Raw genomic sequence first — 20,753 nt, 5'->3', positions numbered from 1 at the left:
TTTAGTTTCCGGCCGATTCATCATTTTCTTAAATGATGATTTCTTTCGCGTTTCTTTGGAACAAATTCTTCGATTGGATCCGGGGTTAATCTTGCTGTTCTTGCCGGATATTAGTTTGGTATTTATGTGCACCGAAGTGAATTCGTGTGTGGTGCGTGCGATCGGGTGTAGGCGTGGGCGTGTGCGTCTGTAGTTGCTCTGATCCTTGTACATACGTACACACACTTCTCTGTGTGTAATTGTGGCCTTTTTATGCTATTACTTTTTTTTTTTTCATGAGCGTTTGCGTACGTAAGTGTATACTCGTGCCGCACTCTACCTCATTACATCTGGGAACATTATATCATTATGTATAAAACGGAGTATGTAAGCAGATGCACTATTGCGGTGGTGTATAATTGTATTAGAGTGTTATAGTGCGATTTTATATTATTTATTTGTTTAAGAGCATGTGTATGACTTCTCGAGAATTAGGCTACGTTTAATATTTATGTCCCTCTCTTTCTCTCTCTCTCTCTCTCTCTCTCTCTCTCTATATATATATATATATATGGATATATATATATATATATATATATATATATATATATAAGGGGGCTGTTACGAGCATAACTGAATTAAAACATCATATAAGCATCCCATTTCATATTTGACGACATACACACACACTTAAATATATATATATATATATATACGTATATATAAAATTTTATTAAATAATTGATGAGGAATAAAAGTTATACATAACTTTATTATATCATCACAAATATGAAGACAAGTTAAGCAGAGATGTAAGAAAAAACTGGCCGGCTGTTGAGGTAACATGAAGGCATAGCACTGCAAATTTGAGGAGACTTGTTATCATCCAGACTACAGGAAATATCAAAGACCATTGTCAGTGAACGATCGCTGGTTATGGTCCGCGTCAAAACTACTAGTTATTGAATAATAATAATAATAATAATAATAATAATAATAATAATAATAATAATAATAATAATAATAATAATAATAATAATAAGGAAACACATGTGCGTGATTGGATGACAGAAGGCAAAGCCACACTTGTACAAAAGGACACAGAGAAAAAATCCGCCCCAAACAACTATAGGCCTATCACCTGCTTACCCACGATGTGGAAAATAGTAACAACACAACTGAGGGTACAAATATACCACTCCCTTAATAACCGGGGACTTTTCCCCGAGGAACAGAACGGATGGCGGAAAGGAAAAAGAGGAACACATGATCTGCTATACATAGATCAAAAGAGCCTGAAGGAGGTAAATAAAAAGAAGGAAAAACTTAGCCATGGCGTGGATCGACTACAAAAAAGCGTACGACAGGACCCCTCAAGCATGGATAATAATAATTGTTTAAAAATGTATAAAATACTAAGCAGGATCATCAACGTGATTGAAAATGCAATGATAACATGGAGACTGGAACTGACAGCTGATGGACAACACATAACAGAAATTAACATACAAAGAAGCATCTTCTAAAAAGATTCTCTATCACTATTACTGTTCATCATAGCCATGATGCTCCTGAGCAATATACTGAGAAAGTGCCAAGCCGGATACAAGTTCTTTAATACAGAGGGAAAAATGAACCAACTGATGTATATGGACCTAATCTAAAACTTTTCGCAAAGGCCGGAAATAAACTAGAAACACTAATAAACACAACTAGGATATTCAGTCAGGATATTCAAATGGAGTTTGGCATCGAAAACTGCTCACTTTTAGTTATAAGAAAGGGAAAACTGGGGATGACAGAAGGCAGGGAATAACCAACGAAACGATAAGGGCACTAGAGAAACAAGACGCCTATAAATATTTGGGAACTCTGAAAGGGGACACCAGCAAAGCAACAGAAATGAAAGAAAAAATTGGAAAGGAATACCCCAGGAAAACAAGAAAACTCCTGGAAATGAAATTATCTAGCAGTAACCTATATAATATAAATACATGGACAGTATCACCAGTATGATACTCTGGACCGTTCATAGGGTGGACTAAAGAAAAACTTAGACAGCTCGATCAGAAGACCATGAAATACATGACCATGCACAATGCACTACGCCCCAAACGACGATAGTACCTACTATACATGAAAAGGAAAGAACGCGGGAGAGAACTAATTTGTATAGAAGACTTTGTGCATGACACAAAAAAGAATTTGAAAATTCATAATGCAAAACGCAGAAAGGATAATCATAACAGCGAGAGATCCTGAAAAGAAAACGAGAAAAAAGAAAACAAAGCGACAAAGGATAAGACGATGAAAGAAAAAATGGTAAGAGAAACAACTACACGGAAGATTCATAAAAATGGCAACGAAACATTTGGACATGGATGCGAAAATGACACGTAAACCAATAAACTGAACTCCTAATAACTGCAGCGCACGATTACGCGGTAGGAAGCAACCACATCAAAGCAACGATTCACAAAACACAAGAAAACAGCAAATGCAGACTCTGTGGCCAAAGAGAAGAAACGATGAACCATATAATGCAATGCAGAAAATTGTCCTAAAAGAAATACAAGAACAGAGGAGAGCAGTGCACTGGGAATTATGCAAACAACTGCATCTCGAACGCACAGACAAATAGTAATAACATAAACCGACAACCATACTTGAAAACGAGAATCATAAAATCCTAAGGGACATGGACATAAAAACTGATAAACCTATCCAAGCAAGAAAACCGGATGTTTATAATTAACAAGAAAGAAAATCCTGTCAAATCGTAGACTTTGTTGTTTCAGGGTGAATATCAAAGGAAAGGAAATACACAGAGCTAGCCAGAGAGCTGAAAGGAATATGGATGATAAAGTAAATCAGGATAATACCTATAATAGTAAGAGCACTAGGAACGATTCCGGAAAGATTTTTTTTTTTAAATGGCATAAATTGGAATCAGAGGAATGGCTGGAAAGTTACAACGAATAACAATGATGAAAACAGCTGGAATATTAAGGGAAGCCCTTGAATGCGGCGACTAATATACATGAGCCACATGAGCGAGCCAGACAAACTGCCACAGAGACAAAATATGAAGAAGCGTTACATACTCAAGAATATTAAAGCTGCATATCTATAAGTTCACTATCCCCTCCCCATCCCCTTCCATTGCCTCATCTGCCCCCCAAGAACGATACCAAATAGCCGAGAAGGGTCAAGGAGGATGAAAAGACCGAGGAGAGAGCACTCACCTGACCGGCGCTGATGAACGAGCGCGCAGAAAACTGGGACCTTAGGGAGGCTTATTGCCATTCAAATTCCAGTGGTGACCAATGCCCGATTCCAGTTCGAAATCAATGGTAAGCAGCTGTTGCGATATCGCAAATTCATTTGCAAATTTTATCGAAAGAGGTGGAGAGTAATGGAAACCTGGGGACTCTTATTGGCATTAACCTTCCAGGGAACATTACAGGTTATTGTCAAGGATTATCTTTGATGAACTGTGTGAAAGATGCTTGTGAAACAATAGTAATAATAAATGCATGTTGGTTAATCTCGCTCTTCTTATGAACAAAAACCCGCTGGAACAGACCACCTGCTGATTTTAATAATCAGTCTGAACGAAACAGGACTAGTTAAACTTTCATCATGCAAAGTCTTAAAAACGAGGTCAAGTGTTAAAAACACTAAAAGTAATTATGAAGACTTATACTAAGTACATATACTTATGAATCTTTTTTGTGCATAAATCATTTACGTATCTTGTCTTTTATGTATATGTGATAGTGCACCTTGCCTTCCTCCCCCCTACTGATGGGGAAGGCAAACACTATCTGTGTGACAGAACCGAAGGTGAAACAATTCTGGACTTGGTGTTGCCAAAAAACACCACAACATGAAAAATTCAACCTATAAATAATAAGCAATGTGGAAATCAGATGAAAGATCGGGTGTCATGATCGGCACGTTCTACCTCGGTGGCCAGCATGGAGGGTCCGGTCGTCATTCTGCGAATGTTTGCTCCTCTTCCAATTTCAGCTACAAGAATATCACAGACACTGAGCAGGTAGGTATCCCCTCTAATTTCAGTTGCTAAAATAATAAGGAAATACAGAGCAGCCAAACTAAGCATAAAAAACAAAGTCCCAAAAACCCAAAGGAAGTGATGCAGAACGAAAGAGAATCAACTGGTAATGAAATGCTATTATAGAAGCCACCCCAAAGAACCCGGTTACTGGAAACGGATGAAAGCGTTGCGGGGCCTTTCCAGTAAATGCCATACAACTGAACAAAGAATTGCAGACAAAGCACTTCTTCTCAGAATGGGGTATATTTCTAATTTAGAACAACTCGAAATCCAACAAAGGATAAATGATGTAAAATCCTCCCTGGAATCTCACACATGGAAAATCCACGCATAGATGATCAGCAAAATATAAACACAGTGATAAGTGAGATCGATATCTATGAAACAACGGAACAAAACAAGAATGAAACGGAAGTAGAACACATCATGCAACTTATTAGGAAAGGAGAAACAAAACTCTGTTCCCCACATATTGCAATTCCAGATATATAAGACGTGACAAAAGCAGACACAAGGAACATAGGGATCAAGATCTACGAAACAACAGAACTTAACGAGAATGAAGAAGATGAAGTACAAAAACATCAGACAACTAATGAATGAATAACAAATAAAGTTCCCATCCTTAAGAAACAAAGTGTTGAAGAAATTAAGAGCAGTAAATGAGAGGGTTAACAAGCGCCTACCATACCCCCCTCCCAACAGATACAATGAAAGAATTAACTAATTTAATTTAAGCAGGTGCCAAGCCATTATGTATGAAGTTCAAAGTAAAAAAAAAAAGACGGTGAAAGAAAATGGACCGACAAAACCTGGGTTGGAACTGAGGCTGGAAACTTACATCAACAAATTTAAGAAAGATGTTAAAGCAATAAACAAAAGAAAACCATTAGAAGAGGATGGAACTAGAAATGTGAATAGCAGGGAGAGTCTTAATAACGGACAGGAAGAATTAAAGCAAAAACATAGAAGCAAAAGATGTGAAGTTAAGACAATACAAATACAAAACTGAACAGTGAAAACAAAACAGGATATTTGGAAGCAAAGAAGACCAGTTTTATCAAAATATGAACGGAGGAAGAATGTGAACAGAACAACCGGACCCGACAGAAGGAATGAATGTGTCATCTACATATCACAACCACATTGTTGGCTTTAGTGGCGTTCATCCTAATGCCATTTCCTCAAAGTATTCCATGTATGCATTGGCCAATACCGGGGACAATGATGATCCACACGCTAGATCTTTTTCCATACCGATATATATCTAACCCCATCACAATGTATGTAGTTTCTACACAAAACGTCAACATCTCCATTATATTGTCAATTAGGATGCAAGTCCGTTCCTTCAGTGAAGGATCAAAAGTCAGCTTATCCCGTACCACTACCAGAGTCTCATCAGCGGGTACTTTCGTGAACAGACTCATTATATCTAGACTCGTCATTTGGTTGGAATGAATGGGAGCATTTTTTATTATTTCCACGAAGTGAGCCGAATTCTTCACGTATGATGGAGATTTGCCGAAGATTGGGGTGATTATATCTACCAGGAATCGGCTCAATGGCTGGCATGTTGAACCTCGTGCACTGGCAATGAGCCTTAATGGAATACCGTTCTTGTGGATCTTTGGAAAAAATCAATTATAAAAAGTGATATTCTCTTGAAGGGAAAAATCAGTTGTAAAACGTTATGTTCTCCTGAAAGAAAAAATTAATTGTAAAAAGTGATATTCTCCTTAATGTTGAAGGTTCAATCCTCAGTGTGGGCGACCGAAAAATGTAATTGCCAGTTACATAGGACCCCTGTCCAGTCATGACTGACAAAACAAGAGTATGCTACCCCCGTGAAGTAAATAAAAGGGTTCCGCTCGAAATTCTGTCCAAATTCCCCAGTTCGACAGAAACGTCCCCGGGTTCGACAAAACACACCTGAAGAAGTTCGGACGTTTCATCGATCGGAACGTTATGAAAATTACACTCAAGGTGAGAACAGTACTCCAATGAATCCAATAAATAATAATAATAATAATAATAATAATAATAATAATAATAATAATAATAATAACAACAACAATAGCAAAAGAATGTCAGAAATTGGAATCAGAGAAATAACTGAAAAGTACAACGACTAACGATAATGAAAACGACTGAAATATTAAGGAAAACCCTTGAATGCGGGGAATAATACAAGAAGACAATATAACGAATAAGCGTTACAGGGAATGAAGAACACCGAAACTGCATATCTACAAGTTCTACACCCCCATCATGCACTCCCCCCATTGTTTCATCATCGCTCCCACCAATAGAAAAAGTGATACCAAAGAGCCGAGAAGGGTCAAGAAAGACTGAAAGATCGAGGAGAGAGCGCTAGCCAGACCTCTGCTGGACAAGCGCAAAGAGAACTGGGACTTTGGGGAGGCTGAGTGCCACTCAAATTCCAGTATAAACCAATGCCCATTACCAGCGAGAAATCAATAGTAAGAGGCTGTTGCGATGATGCAAATTAATTTGCAAATGCTATCGAAGGAGGTGGAGAGAGCTGGACTTGGTGTCACTCAGCTTCCAGAGAACACCACGAGTTTCCAATTAGATCGTTTGTTGACTTGTGTGAAAGCTCCATATGAGCCAATAATAATAACAATATCAATAATAACAATAACAATAACAATAACAACAATAATAATAATAATAATAATAATAATAATAATAATAATGTAGACGAAGGAGATCAATAACAAGATAAAGAATAATTACAACAAATATAATAACAATAATTATAGAAAAAAATGACGAATAATAATAATGAGAAGATAAAGCTAATACTAAAAAATAATAAAACTACTACTACTGCTACTATTACTACTATCAATAATAATAATAATAGTAATAATAATGATAATAATAAATAACAGTAATATCAATAAAAGTAATTATAATTGTTAGAATATTGATACTACTACTGCTAATAACAATAATAATGAGAATAATAATGAGAATAATAATGAGAATAATAATAATAATAATTAATATTATGATAAAGAAGAAGAAGAAGAAGAAGAAGAAAGAAAGAAAGAAAGAAAGAAAGAAAAGGAAGAAGGAGCATTAACTTTTGCAAAAAAAAAATATCACACATAAATTTACTTTAATACATTTTTTTTTGTTCGGTTTATGTATGGTGTAAACTACGCTCATTTTTATTTTTTGCGATTTGCTAAATGCTTGATCGAATATGAGAATTGTTTTTAGAAGAATAAAAATATTTAAATATAAATGTGTAAAAATATAGAACGACACAAACTGGGACGTGTGCACACGCTGTCGTCACGGCAAGAAGAAGGAGATTAAAAAGGAATAGAAAAAAGGCAGCACGTGGTCAAGCGACAGAAGCGAAATACGAACCGGGTAAGATGGACGTGTAAAGGAGGCGAGAAACCTCTGGCTAAGGTCGGCGTCAAGTGACCGGATGAGACTTTTAAAAGGCACATTTTATTTGGATCAATTTTGTAAAACACAAGTGTTTGTAAAAACAGTTTTGAAAGATAATGAAATGTGTAAAAAAAATGCCGAGTCGATACAGATAAAATACAAATATTCAGCGTATCAAGAATTCAAGTATTTTTTAAAAAGAATATCTGCTTTGAAAACTACTAAGTTTATATCGAAATGAATTGACCATTGTAAATTTATTCTTGGACGGATCTTCGGATTAACGCTGATCTGATAACATTCTCTTCTGATCTTAATAAGCTGGTTAGGGTTAGTGTAATTCACCTCTGAAACTAAGCTCATACGGTGTAAATGCTTATTTTTTTACGCCAAATTTAATGAATGTTAACATTATAAATAGCGATGTCATAATTTAAGATCATAACCGTAGGGAAACAATCGCAAAGAATCTTAAATAAATAAAAACATCGACTCACTTTTTTCTATTCATTTTAATATTTACTTATTTGCGGACTGTTATCTGCATCTCCATAGTTATTGTGAAACTACAATGATAAATACACTGTTTCTAGTTTAAATAACAGGGATTTATTAACAGTACTTTCCAAACAGCACGGTGCATCTTGTTTTAAAAATCTCTTAGTATGTCATATGCATGACAAAAATTCTGCCGTGTCGAACACGTGCTTTAGAATTTTGTCATGGCTCTCGAACAATTGCCTGCTACACTCCTGCTTTAGTAATTCATAAAAAATAAAACTGGAAATAAATAAATAAAAGTCGGGCCGGCATTTTTCTTCTTTTGTTTTAAACAGAAGCATTTGTTACCGTTACTTTCCACGCCACTTGAAAACTCTATCGCTGTTAGATGCTCATTTTTCCCCGGCGTGCGTTACTCGTTCCTCCGACCGTATGCCGCTTACAGATGATCCATTCTCGTCCTTGCTATTTACACGTCCATTTTCTTCGACGACAACTTTGTTTTTCAAATTTGCATATTTTTTTTTCTTACGGCTGCTGCTGATATTTTCCACCGCGTTCATACACGCTTTGTTACAGTACGCCTGTCTCAGGCCGGAACGCCTTGCCGGTACTCTGACGAATGTGCCATTTTTTATCGGCGGTTTCTTTTTTTCTTCTCTCTCTCCAATATGATGTCTACGGCCATCTGTATACAGCTGCTGCTAAATACGCCAGCAGCTCTGTTACACATAGTAATTGAAAAGTCGAACTTGTTTTGTTATACAACGAATTTGCTATTATAATTCATTGCATCACGAAAACAAGACGGGACTAGTAACAATTAAGTACGTTTATGTGTGGTATCGTTAACAAAATAATCTATAATATAAATTTCTGTCGTCTGATATGTGCGTATGTATGTTTGTATGTCCGCTAAATCACAAATATATATAGCAAAGGAGTTGAAATTCTTGGCTTTAAGAAAGCCAAACATAGGGGCTGGTTCGATGAAAATGATTCTACAATCATCAATCTTGTGGAAGAAAAAAAAAGATTCACAAGATATGTTTGTGTTTTAATGGATCAGCTAAAACAACTGCAGAAAAAGTGTATAAAGAAGCAAAATAAAAAATACAGCGTGAGACATGTTGAATGAAGAATAAGAGGTGAGCCAAATTGTCATCAGATATCCAGACAGATTATGACAGCAAAAATTCGAAAGATATGTATTAACAACACAGGCAAGCTTTTGGGACGCAGCCTCCAACATTTGTATCTGTGAAATCGAAAGATGGTCCTGCCCTTTTCAACAATATTGAGGGGATCATGGAACCATGGACAGAACATTTTCGAGATCTTTTGGATAATCTGTCTGAGGTAAATGATATAATTATTGATAGTCTACTTCAAAAGGAGGTCGTTGACGAGATGATGATTGATCGCAGCATTGATGAGACAAAACCACATTAGTCAACATCTGAGTGTAATGATTCTAGAGGTGTTAGCTTGCTTGAAGCAGTGGGAAAGGTTTTAGCAAAGATGCTGTTAAATCGTTTGCTAAAATGGATTTGTCGCTCTGTCAATCCAGAGAATCAATGTGGTTTTAGATTTGGCCGTTGCAAAATGGACATGATATTCTCTGTGTGGCAGCTAATGGAAAAATGCATGAAACAGCGAGTTCCTTTGTATGAAGTTTTTTGTCAATCTGACAAAAGCTTTTGATATTATCAACCGCAATGCACCCTGGAAGATTTTAAGGAAACTATGCTGTTCTACTAGTTTTGTGGAGTTTCTTCAGTAGTTACACCATAATATGAAAACCTTCTATAGCGTTAATAGATATCTGTTTAATCCAATTTCATCGGAAAACGGTCTAAAACAAGGTGATATACTTTCTCCTACATTATTTTCCATATATTTCGTTGTGATGCTGGTGCATGCTTTTAAGAATTGCGATATTGGGATGAAGCTTCGGTTTCGCACATCAAGTAAACTTTTAAACCTTATACGTCTAAAAGCGGAGTCAAAACTTTTCAGAACCTTGTTCTTGAACTTTTATATGCAGATGTTGCCGACCTTGTTTTACACCCAGAAGCAGACACACAGATAATTATGGACATTTATCAGAGTTACGTTATCAGAGGTTTATAAAGCTTTTTTCATTACCATCAACTTTAAGAAAACATGTTATGTATTCCCTCCTATAGGAATGCCATATGTTGAACCAAACATCTTGGTTGATGGTAAAAAGTTAAATGTCACGGACAATTCTGTATATCTGGGTAGTATGCTGAGTAAGGACTGTACACTTGATGCTGAGATAAATCACAGAACAGCAAAGGCCGGTTTTGCTTTGGGCAAAGTGGAGAAACGTGTATGGTCAGATCAGGGAATCATATAAAAAAAAAAAAAATAACATCATCATTCCCAAAATCATATCAAAAACAAATTACATCACATTCCCAAAATCACGTAAATTGATCAGGTAATGCTGTGCGCTTATTTGTCAAAATCACATAAATTGATCAAGTAATGGTGAGCGCTTATTTGCCACATTCAAAAAAATCACATGAATTAATCAAGTAACGCTTACTGTTTTTTTTTTGTTGCCACATAGCAAAAATCACGTAAATTGATCAAGTGATGCTGAGTGCTTAATTGTAACATTACAAAAGTCACGTACATAAATCAAGTAATGCTGAGTGCTTATTTGTCACATTATAAAAATTACGTAAATTGATCAACATTGGTGAGTGTTTTTTGTCACATTCCAAAACTCACGTACATTGATCAAGTAATGCTAAGTATTTATCTATCACATTCCTAAAATTACGTACATTGATCAAGTAATGCTGAGTGCTTGTTTGTCACATTCCCCAAATCATGTAAATTAATCAAGTAATATTAGGTGCTTATTTGCCGCATTCAAAAAACCACGTCAATGATCAGGTAATGCTGAGAGCGTAATTGCCTCATTCCAAAAATCAGGTAATGATTAGTGCTTTTTTTTTTTTTTACACAGTGATCACCACTTATCAAGGCCCGGAAGCCACTCAGGGATAAGGGTTATTGCAAGTACATTACGTTTGTGAGGAGATTTGATTAGGGGGGGCGGTTCATTAGGAATTTGTTAACATTAGACTTGAAGACATCCAAGTTGTAGTCCGGAGGGAAGCAGGCAGACGGAACAGAGTTCCACAGGCGTGCAGTTCTAAGAAAGAAGCTTTGTTCATGAAATCCGCGTTTTGATTTAGGCACAGATATGGAGTGGGGGAAATTTTTCACAGTGGATTCAGCTAGACGGGTGTTTTTCGTGAAAGATTGGCGAAGGGGGACCAGGGATTGGAGTTCAGACGAGCACCTGCCATGAAAATAACGATAAAACAAGGATAGGCTCGCAACGTCTCTTCTGTGGGAGAGGGGTTGCAGGGTAGAGAAAACCACTAAACCACGAAGTCTATTTTGTACTCTGTCAAGGCATGATAGGCTGTTTTTGGCAGCTCCTGCCCAGATATGGCAACAGTATTCCATCCTTGGTCGTACTTGGCTTTTATATAGATAGAGAATTGCATCAGTAGTGAGATATCTTCTGGAGCGGTAGAAGGATCCCACCATCTTTCCAGCAACCTTGGCAACAGACTTGATGTACGTGTTCCATTTCAGATCAGGAGTAAAGGTCAAACCCAGAAGCTTGTCAAAACACGGGGCTTCACCCAGACGAGAGCCATCCATCACAATTGATGCCAGCTGGGGATCAGAGCGTTGATGATGTAAGGATAGGAGTTTGGTTTTGGATGCATTAAAGGTAACTAGCCACATCTTCCCCCACTGAACCACGCGCTCGAGATCAGAGGAGAGAGAATCCGAGAGAACTTCGTCATTTACAGCCTTTGATGTGTTGCCGTAGATGGTCGTGTCATCAGCATAGATGTCAACGAATGATTTAAGTATGTGTTTAGGCAGGTCATTGATGTAGATCAGGAAGAGAGTTGGGCCCAGGATTGACCCCTGAGGGACTCCAGCATTTATATTGCAGGCCTCCGATTTTTGTCCATCTACCACTACTCTTATGAGCCTATCGGAGAGAAATGATTTAATGATTGAGAAAACATTTCCAGTTATACCGTAGCTGGAAATCTTGTGAAGTAGACCCTTATGCCATACTTTGTCAAAGGCTTTTGATATGTCAAGAGCAATTGCCCTAGAAAGGAAGCCTTTGTCAAGAGATTCACTAATCCTGTGGGATATAACCGTCAGCACATCTGCGGTAGATCTTGCAGAGCGGAAACCATATTGTGTGTCACTAAGAAGTCAAATACCAAAAATACGTAAATTGATCAAGTAATCGTGAAATTTTGTCACATTCCTAAAATTACATATATGATCTAGTAATGTTCAGTGCATATTTGTCACATTCCCAAAATTGCGCATATTAATCAAATAATGCTGAATGCATCTTTGTCACATTCCAAAAATAACGTACATTGATCAAGTTATGTTGAGTGCTTATTTTTCACATTCCAAAACTGACGTACATTGATCAAGTAATACTGAATGTTTCTTTGTCACAATCCAAAAATCACATAAATTGATCAAGTTATTGTGAGGGCTTATTTGTCACATTCCAAAAATAACCTACATCGATTAAATAATGCTGAATGTTTATTTCTCAGATTCCAAAAATCACGTAGATTGATCGTTAATGCGAAGTGTTTATTTGACACATTTACACTATCACGCAAATTGATCAAGTAATAAAGTTTGTTTATTTGTCACATTCCAAAAATCTGGTAAATGCTGACTAAGTAATGCTGACTGCTTATTTGTAACATTTTCAAAATCATGTAGATGCATTAAGTAATGCTGAGAGTTAATTTGCACATTTCAGAAATCACGTACATTGCTGTAATATTGCTGAGTGCTTATTTATCACATACCAAAAATCACTTACATTGATCAAGTAATGCTGACTGCTTTTAGTCACATTCTGAAAATCACGTAAATTGATCAAGTAGTGCGTATTGGTTATGTCCAAGAAGTAATTATTTGTTACATTCCAAAAAACAAGTAACTTTATCAAGTAATGTTGAGTGCTTTATGTCACATTCTAAAAATTGATCAAGTAATGATGAGTCCTTATTAGCCACATTCCTAAAATCACGTATATTGATTATGTAGTTCTGACTGCTTGTTTGCCACATTCTAAAAGTAACCTAAATTGATCAAATAATGCTGAGTGCTTTTTTTGTCACAGTACTAAAATATAATATTCTACACGGCCCAAAGATGTCATATTCAAAAAATCATATACAATGTTGAATTCATTTTTATAATGTATTTATCTATAATTTTTTTTTTTGGAGGGGGGCGAAGTCTTCTTCCGGAAGTGACGTTATTTCTCTAAAACTGATAGTGTCTGTGGTGGTGGGAGGAAAGGGGGAAATTAATGTTTATTTGCCACATTATAAAAATCAAGTAAATTTATGAATAATGGCGAGTGCTTATTTTTCACCTTCCTAAAATCGCGTACATTGATCACTGAGTACTTATTTGTCACATTCCAAACATTACGTACATTAATCAAGTAACGCTGCTAGCTTATTTGTCACATTGCAAAAATCAGATAAATTGATGAAGTAATGCCGAGTACATATTTGTCACATTCCGAAAATCACGTAAATTGAGGAAGTAAAGCTGAATTCTTATTTGCCACATTCCGATAATTATGAAAATTGATCAAATATCACTGATTGCTTATTTTACCATTTAATAGATCAGTAAATTGATCAGGTCTTCATTAGTCTATAGTTAAGCAAGTGTTGCCTAATTACTAACTGCACTTTGAAATATTTATTTGTTGAGTAGTATGACTTTTAAATAATGTGCCTCTACATTATATTGCCAATATAAAATATTATAATAAAACAATGTATTTATGTATACATGCGTACAAACTGCCGAGTAGTTTCATTTTTAAATTAGAAATAAGGTACTTGTACAGTATTCTGCCCAAGAAATAAGGTACTTACACAGTATAGTACCTATACGAAAAACAAGAAACATCTTACCTATGACGTACATAAAAATTATTAGAACCGAAAATCACGTAATATATTCGAGTAGTATGAATTTCATATAAGAAATAAGGTACATTATCACTATAGCACTCAGACGAAAAACAAACAAACTCTTATCTGTAATGGAAGGAAACGTTAGAACAACAGAAAATTATGTAAAATCATGAAAAAGTTTCATTTTTAAATTAAAAGTAAGGTACTTGTACAGTATCCTACCCAAGAAATAAGGCAACTGTACAGTAGAGTACTCATATGAAAAAACAAAGAAAATCTTACCCGTGACGTACATAAAGTAAGTGAAACCGAAAATCACGTAATATATCACGTAATATCATTTTAAATAAGAAGTATGGTGCTTCTTCACTATCGCACCCAGATGAAAATTATACAAACTATTACCTGTGACTTACGGAAAAGTTAGCCCCACTGAAAATTGCGACCCCCCCCCCCATAATAATATTCCTTAAATTACACCATTTCTCTTACTATTATGTTGTCGGTGGTGGAGAACTAAAGTAATGTTGAAATTTATGGTGAAGTATGGGCTGTCTAATCACTTTCCGGGTCAATGCATTTATGTACTTATTTGGAAAAACTGTTCTAGAAATTATATCATTTTACTTAATATGATGGTGTCGGTAATTGGGAGGGAAAAACAGTAATATGGAATTTTATAGTGAAGCAAGGGTTGCCTAATCACTACGCTTATCAATGTATTTATGTAATAATTTGTAAAACCTGCTGAGTAATCTCCCGAAAATGACATCATTTAAAAAATGGTGTTGGGGAAGAAAAGAAACACAGTAATGGCAAATTTTACAATGAAGCAAGGGTTGCCTAATCACTAACCATGTCAATGTATTCATGTGTTAATTTAAAAATCCTGCTGAGACATATTCCAAAATAACATCATTCTTCTTAACATTATAGTGCCGATGGTTAGGAAGTAAAGAATCCCGCTAATGTTAGAATTTATGGTGGAACAAGTGTTACCTAATCGTTAACCGTTACAATTTATTTATGTATTTATTTTGAAAATTTACTGCGTCATCTTCCAGAAATTACATTATTTCTGCTAAAATTATGTGTCGGTTGTCAAAGCAGAAATAAAACGGCATCATTGAAATTCCTGTTGAATTCCGGTTGCCTAATCACTAACCATGACTTTATTTATGTATTGATTTCAAAGACCTGTTGAGATATATTCCAGAAATTACATAATTTTTTTTCTAAAAAAAAAAAAATATATGGTGTTGGTGATGGGAAAGGAAAATTAACACAATAATATTGAAATTTATGGGGAAGCAAGTATCGCATAACCACTAACCATCCCAATATATTTATGTATTGATTTGGAAAACCCGTTGCGCCATCTTCCAGAAATTATATAATTTCGCTTAAAATTATAGTGTTGATGGTGATTGAGGTCGGAGAAGGAACACATTAATAATTAATTTTATGGCAAAGCAAGGGTTGCCTAATCACTAACCAAGACAATGTATTTATGTATTGATTTGGAAATCCTAATGATCCATTCTTCTAAAAATTACTTCATTTTTCTTAAAATTATGGTGGCGTTGGTGGGAAGAGAAATTAGTTCATATATGTTATACAATAGCTTTCGAGAGTATGTGAAATTGTTTCATATATATATATATATATATATATATATATATATATATATATATATATATATATATATATTACATTATATGTCCGTAAAATTATTTTAAATATGTGTTATACATTATCCGCGCTAGGGAAGGTCAAATTATTTCATATACATGCTGTAAATTACCTATACTAAGGAAGGTGCAATTGTTTCATGCATGTGTTGGGTAATACCCGTCCTAGGGTAGGTAAAACATTCTCTTGCTCGAGATAGCAAATGATACATAGACAATTAAAAAAATCCTCTTTCCTTAGAATAACAGGTATGTTCAAAATCAACTTCATTTTCTCCTTGTTTTATACGGTTCCGAGCAATGCCGGGTAGACCTGCTAGTAAATAATGAAAAAAAAAAATCATTGTCTGTAATTTCTTGCCATCAGCTAGAATCGAAAGCACAAAATTTAGTCATCTGTCCACATTCTTCACCGTTTGAACTATCGGCAATAGATAATACATATTTCAAATGAAACCACTTTAACCTATGAATACATTTACGCATGCGCAAAATTAATTGAAATACATCGTTACGTATAAGTGAACATTTTACATTTTTACTTGCCAATATATATTTTTGTACGCGTTATTCATCCATCGCAGCAATGATTTTGCTAGTTATAAACCATCCGTGGTGTATGATTAGTATTTTCTGTAAATTTCAGTAATATGTGACATTGATATTAAAACCCTAGTTTTTCTCTATAAAAAAGATATTAAACGAACTTCTTTATACACTCAATATATATATATATATATATATATATATATATGTATATATATATATATATATATATATATATATATATATATATATATATATATATATATATATATATGAGTAAAATATGGGAAGGACTTTAGGATTTCTTACGCTGATTACTATTTTATTAATTCTCAGTTTTCCTTTTCAAATCACACACATACACACACATATATATGTATATATATATATATATATATATATATATATATATATATATGTGTGTGTGTGTGTGTGTGCGCGCGTGCGAAAAGTCTATACCAACCTTCTCTCTGAATATTTGGTCTATAGAGGTTAAATTCCATATATAAAGCACACTGTCTGCTTGTTTTCAGCTGGTAAAAATTGCTGAAAGAGATTAAAATTGAAAACAAAAAAGTTGACCTTGGCAAGGTAAGTCGAATAAAACATTGCTTCTTCTGTTACTTTTGCGTATGCACAAAACTAAATATTCATAAGTCATATTCGATTAACTTTTAATATTTAACGATTACTTATCTTACTTGGTATGGTATTAAATATTAGTTCTAGGAGGTCAATCCTTCCAGGTTTTGACTTCTCACTCTTTGAGAAGGAGTTAATTTATTGCTAATCGCCTGAGATACCTCTGCTGAAGAATAACGATAAAGCTGATCGTGCATTTTTATTGGCCCGAGTGCTGATCCTTTAAGGCGATGGGTTTTCATATTTCACTTTCCAAAGTTGTTTCGCACATTCTCAGTCTAGGACATGGAGAAGCGTCTTATTCTATTATTGATACACTAATTTTCAGTCCAACAGGTGGTTACTTGCATTCGGATTGACGTGTACTTCTGTTCAGTCTGTGAACATTACACCTAATCGGGCTTTATCTCCTGTCTTTGAGAATGGGGATAGTCAATTGCTAATCAATTAAATCGACTCTACCCAGGAATACTAACGGAACTGCTTAAGTATTTCTGCAGATTATAGGTCACTTTATCTAGTGCATTGTTTTTTTAAAACCCCAGCTGATCATGTGTCTTAATTTGTGTAGGATTCTACACAAATTAAGACACATGATCAGCTTATTAGACTATTAGTTGAATTCTTCGGACTACTGTTCTCATCTTGAGTGTCGGTGTAACTGCTAATCATCTTTAGGTGTATCTTGCTGATCTCGGGAATTTGGACAGAATTTCAAACGGAATCCGTTATTTACTTTACTGAGATAGCATTCTCCCGTTCTGTCGGCCATTACTTGATAGAGGACCTAAGTAATTCGCAATTGTATTTTTCGGACGCCCACAGCCACACTAAAAATTAAAATTTCAACCTTCAAGGGTATACCACTTATATCATTAATTTTTTTTCACAAGTACACTAACCACTGTGCCAAGGGTCCTTGTGGACATTCAAGATGAGAACAGTAGTGTGAAGAATCCAAAATAATACAAACAAACAATTCTCATTTTTTAAATTCAGAAACGTAATATGTACATATTAATGCGATAGCGTGTGTTAGTTTGTGTGTCACGCTTACATTTTTTTTCTTCAGGGTGACTGTCGTTTAATTGTTATGACCTTTAATTTCTTGTAATAAATAATTTTACTAAGAATGTTTTATAAGTTTTAGTTTCGGTTTCGATTATAGCTGAAGGAACACGTTATATATATATATATATATATATATATATATATATATATATGCAATTTTTTCTTCATAAGTTTTGGTTTCGGTTTCGATTTAGGCTGATGCACCTACGTGATATTAATAAAAAATATTTATTGAAATCATAACATTATTATAAGATCGACAGAAAATGTACTCTATAATAATATAAACGAAATTTGCATGAATTAAAATCTCATATTTTAGCATATTTTACGACGGGACGACGCCGGGCGTCCTCGCTAGCTTAGATAAATACTTTTGTAGTTTAAGCAAAAGAGCTATAATAATGTCAGAGCGTCTCTATTTACGCTGAACATCCACAGAATTTCAACATCAAAATATTTCATATAAATCAGTCCCACTGTGGAATTTCCATAGGTCCCGCTAGTTTAGACAAATCTTGTAGATGATTGCAAGCATACAGTTACAATATTAACATTTTGATTTAAACAAATTTTAAACACCAGTGTTCTGTAAGCACGATTTTTAATCATTTGTATAAGTACATGCATGCAACTATAAACACATACTACTAAACTGTTTTTATAATAGAGCGTCCTCGTTTATCAAGGCTGAAAGGCCACTCGATAACAAGGGTTAATGAGTGTTATACAACCTGTGAGACAACACCGTGATGATCGATATTGGTTGAAATTTGTCATACTTTAATTATTTAGGAGGACAGCTCAAAAACTTTTTACATTAGACTTGAAAACGACCATGTTATAGTCATCTGTAAAGCATGCTCTCGGTATTGTGTTTCACAGATAGGCAGTTCTAGGAAAGATATTCTGCTCATGGAATTTTCGTTTAGTTTTAAGCACAGATAGAAAGTGGGGGAAAATTGCTGCCAGATATTGTAGCTAGACGATTGTTAGTTGCCATGGAAATAAATATTGAGCAGCGATAGGATCGCAACGTCTGTTCTGTGAAAAAGAGGAAGCAGGGGACCATAGGTTCTAGCAAACTAAATTTCGAAGGCGGTTGCAATTTAATTTCCAAGGATGTGGTGACGCAATAAGAGTGAGTAAAAGCTACCGGCCTAAAAAAATATAAATGAAAAAAAAAAAAAATAAAACAGACATAGTTTACACACACATAAAAAATAAACATATATCAAAGGATGATCATATAAGTGTAACGGAAAATATAATTGCCGTCTGTCATATGTGCTACAGACTATCTACATATAAATCTTGTCTGGAAAGTTACTTATATAGTGGCGCATGTGATAGTGCCAGTGCCAATACGTGACGAAACTAGAATTGTATATATGTATGAAGGCATGTATCTATGCATGCATATATGTATAAATGAGTGTATTAATGAATGTATGTATGTATGTATGACTAAATGTATGTATGAATGAATGTAGTATGTTTGTTGTATGAACACATGTATGTATGTATGAATATATGCATGTTTGTATCCATATATGCATAAATATATGTATGAATGTACACATATATGTATGTATGCATGTATGTATTTATACATGTATGCATATATGCATACACATATATATATATATTCAGGTATATATATATATGTATATATATATATACAACTAGGCATACATTCGTGCATATATGTATGTACGCCTGAATGTATGCGTACATGTATGTATATATATATATATATGCATACATGCATATATGATGATTGCAACGTCTTGTCAGACGAGTGCCACGCCCTCAGACACTTAAAGTTCATGAGCCCAAAAATGAATTCCATCGCCCCAGGACAATTTTTATAGACAAATGCGTGAGGGAGTATCTATACACAGATGATGTTACAGAGTCTTAGCTTTGTACGGCAACTAAGTCGCTCTCGATTACAAAATGTTGAGATCCAGCAACAAGCAAGAGCAAGATAGCCAGCAACAAGTTAAACTGCAGACCAGCTTAATGCGAGTACTGGTCTCCCGCTTTATGTCTTTTTTAGATCAGAGATTTGCTTCTCCTAGAAAGGTTGCCTTCACCACGGCTTACGGGAGCCCTCCCCACCCCCACACATACATACATACATACATACATACAAACACACACGGTGCTAGTTGGCCGTTGACCCTGAAAAAGGGTTCAAGCGCCCTTTGGAAGGTCTTGTTTTTAATCCTTCAGGGAGACTATCCACCCTCCTCACCAACAAGTCCGGTGGGGAACCATTTTTATCGCCGGTGACCCGACCATGAGGCAGGTAGTACTGGTTTACATAGTACCAGCAGCATATGACATGACCTGACATATATACCTGTATACATACATATATATATATATATATATATACATATCTGTGTGCATACAAACATTCATCAATATATTTATGAATGTCTGCATGCGTATATGTTTGTAAGTATGCTTTGACGCATGTATGTATGCATGTATTCATGCATGTATGTATGCATGTATGTGGATATATGTATCTATGTATATATGCATGTATGTGTGGATTTTGGCATGCATGTAGTATACATGTATGCCTGAATGTATGTATGTATCTGTTTTTGTCTGCATGCATGTATGTATGCGTACATGTATGCATGAATATTCATTTTTTTATGTATGTATGTATGTATGTATTCATGCATGTCTGCATATATGGATGAATGTGTGTGATACATTTATGTATGCCTGCATGCA

Source organism: Euprymna scolopes, chromosome 43 (genome assembly GCF_053919585.1).
Source record: "Euprymna scolopes isolate OS-2025 chromosome 43, ASM5391958v1, whole genome shotgun sequence".
NCBI classification, from domain to species: domain Eukaryota; kingdom Metazoa; phylum Mollusca; class Cephalopoda; order Sepiida; family Sepiolidae; genus Euprymna; species Euprymna scolopes.
Note: the sequence above shows the minus strand (reverse complement) of the source record.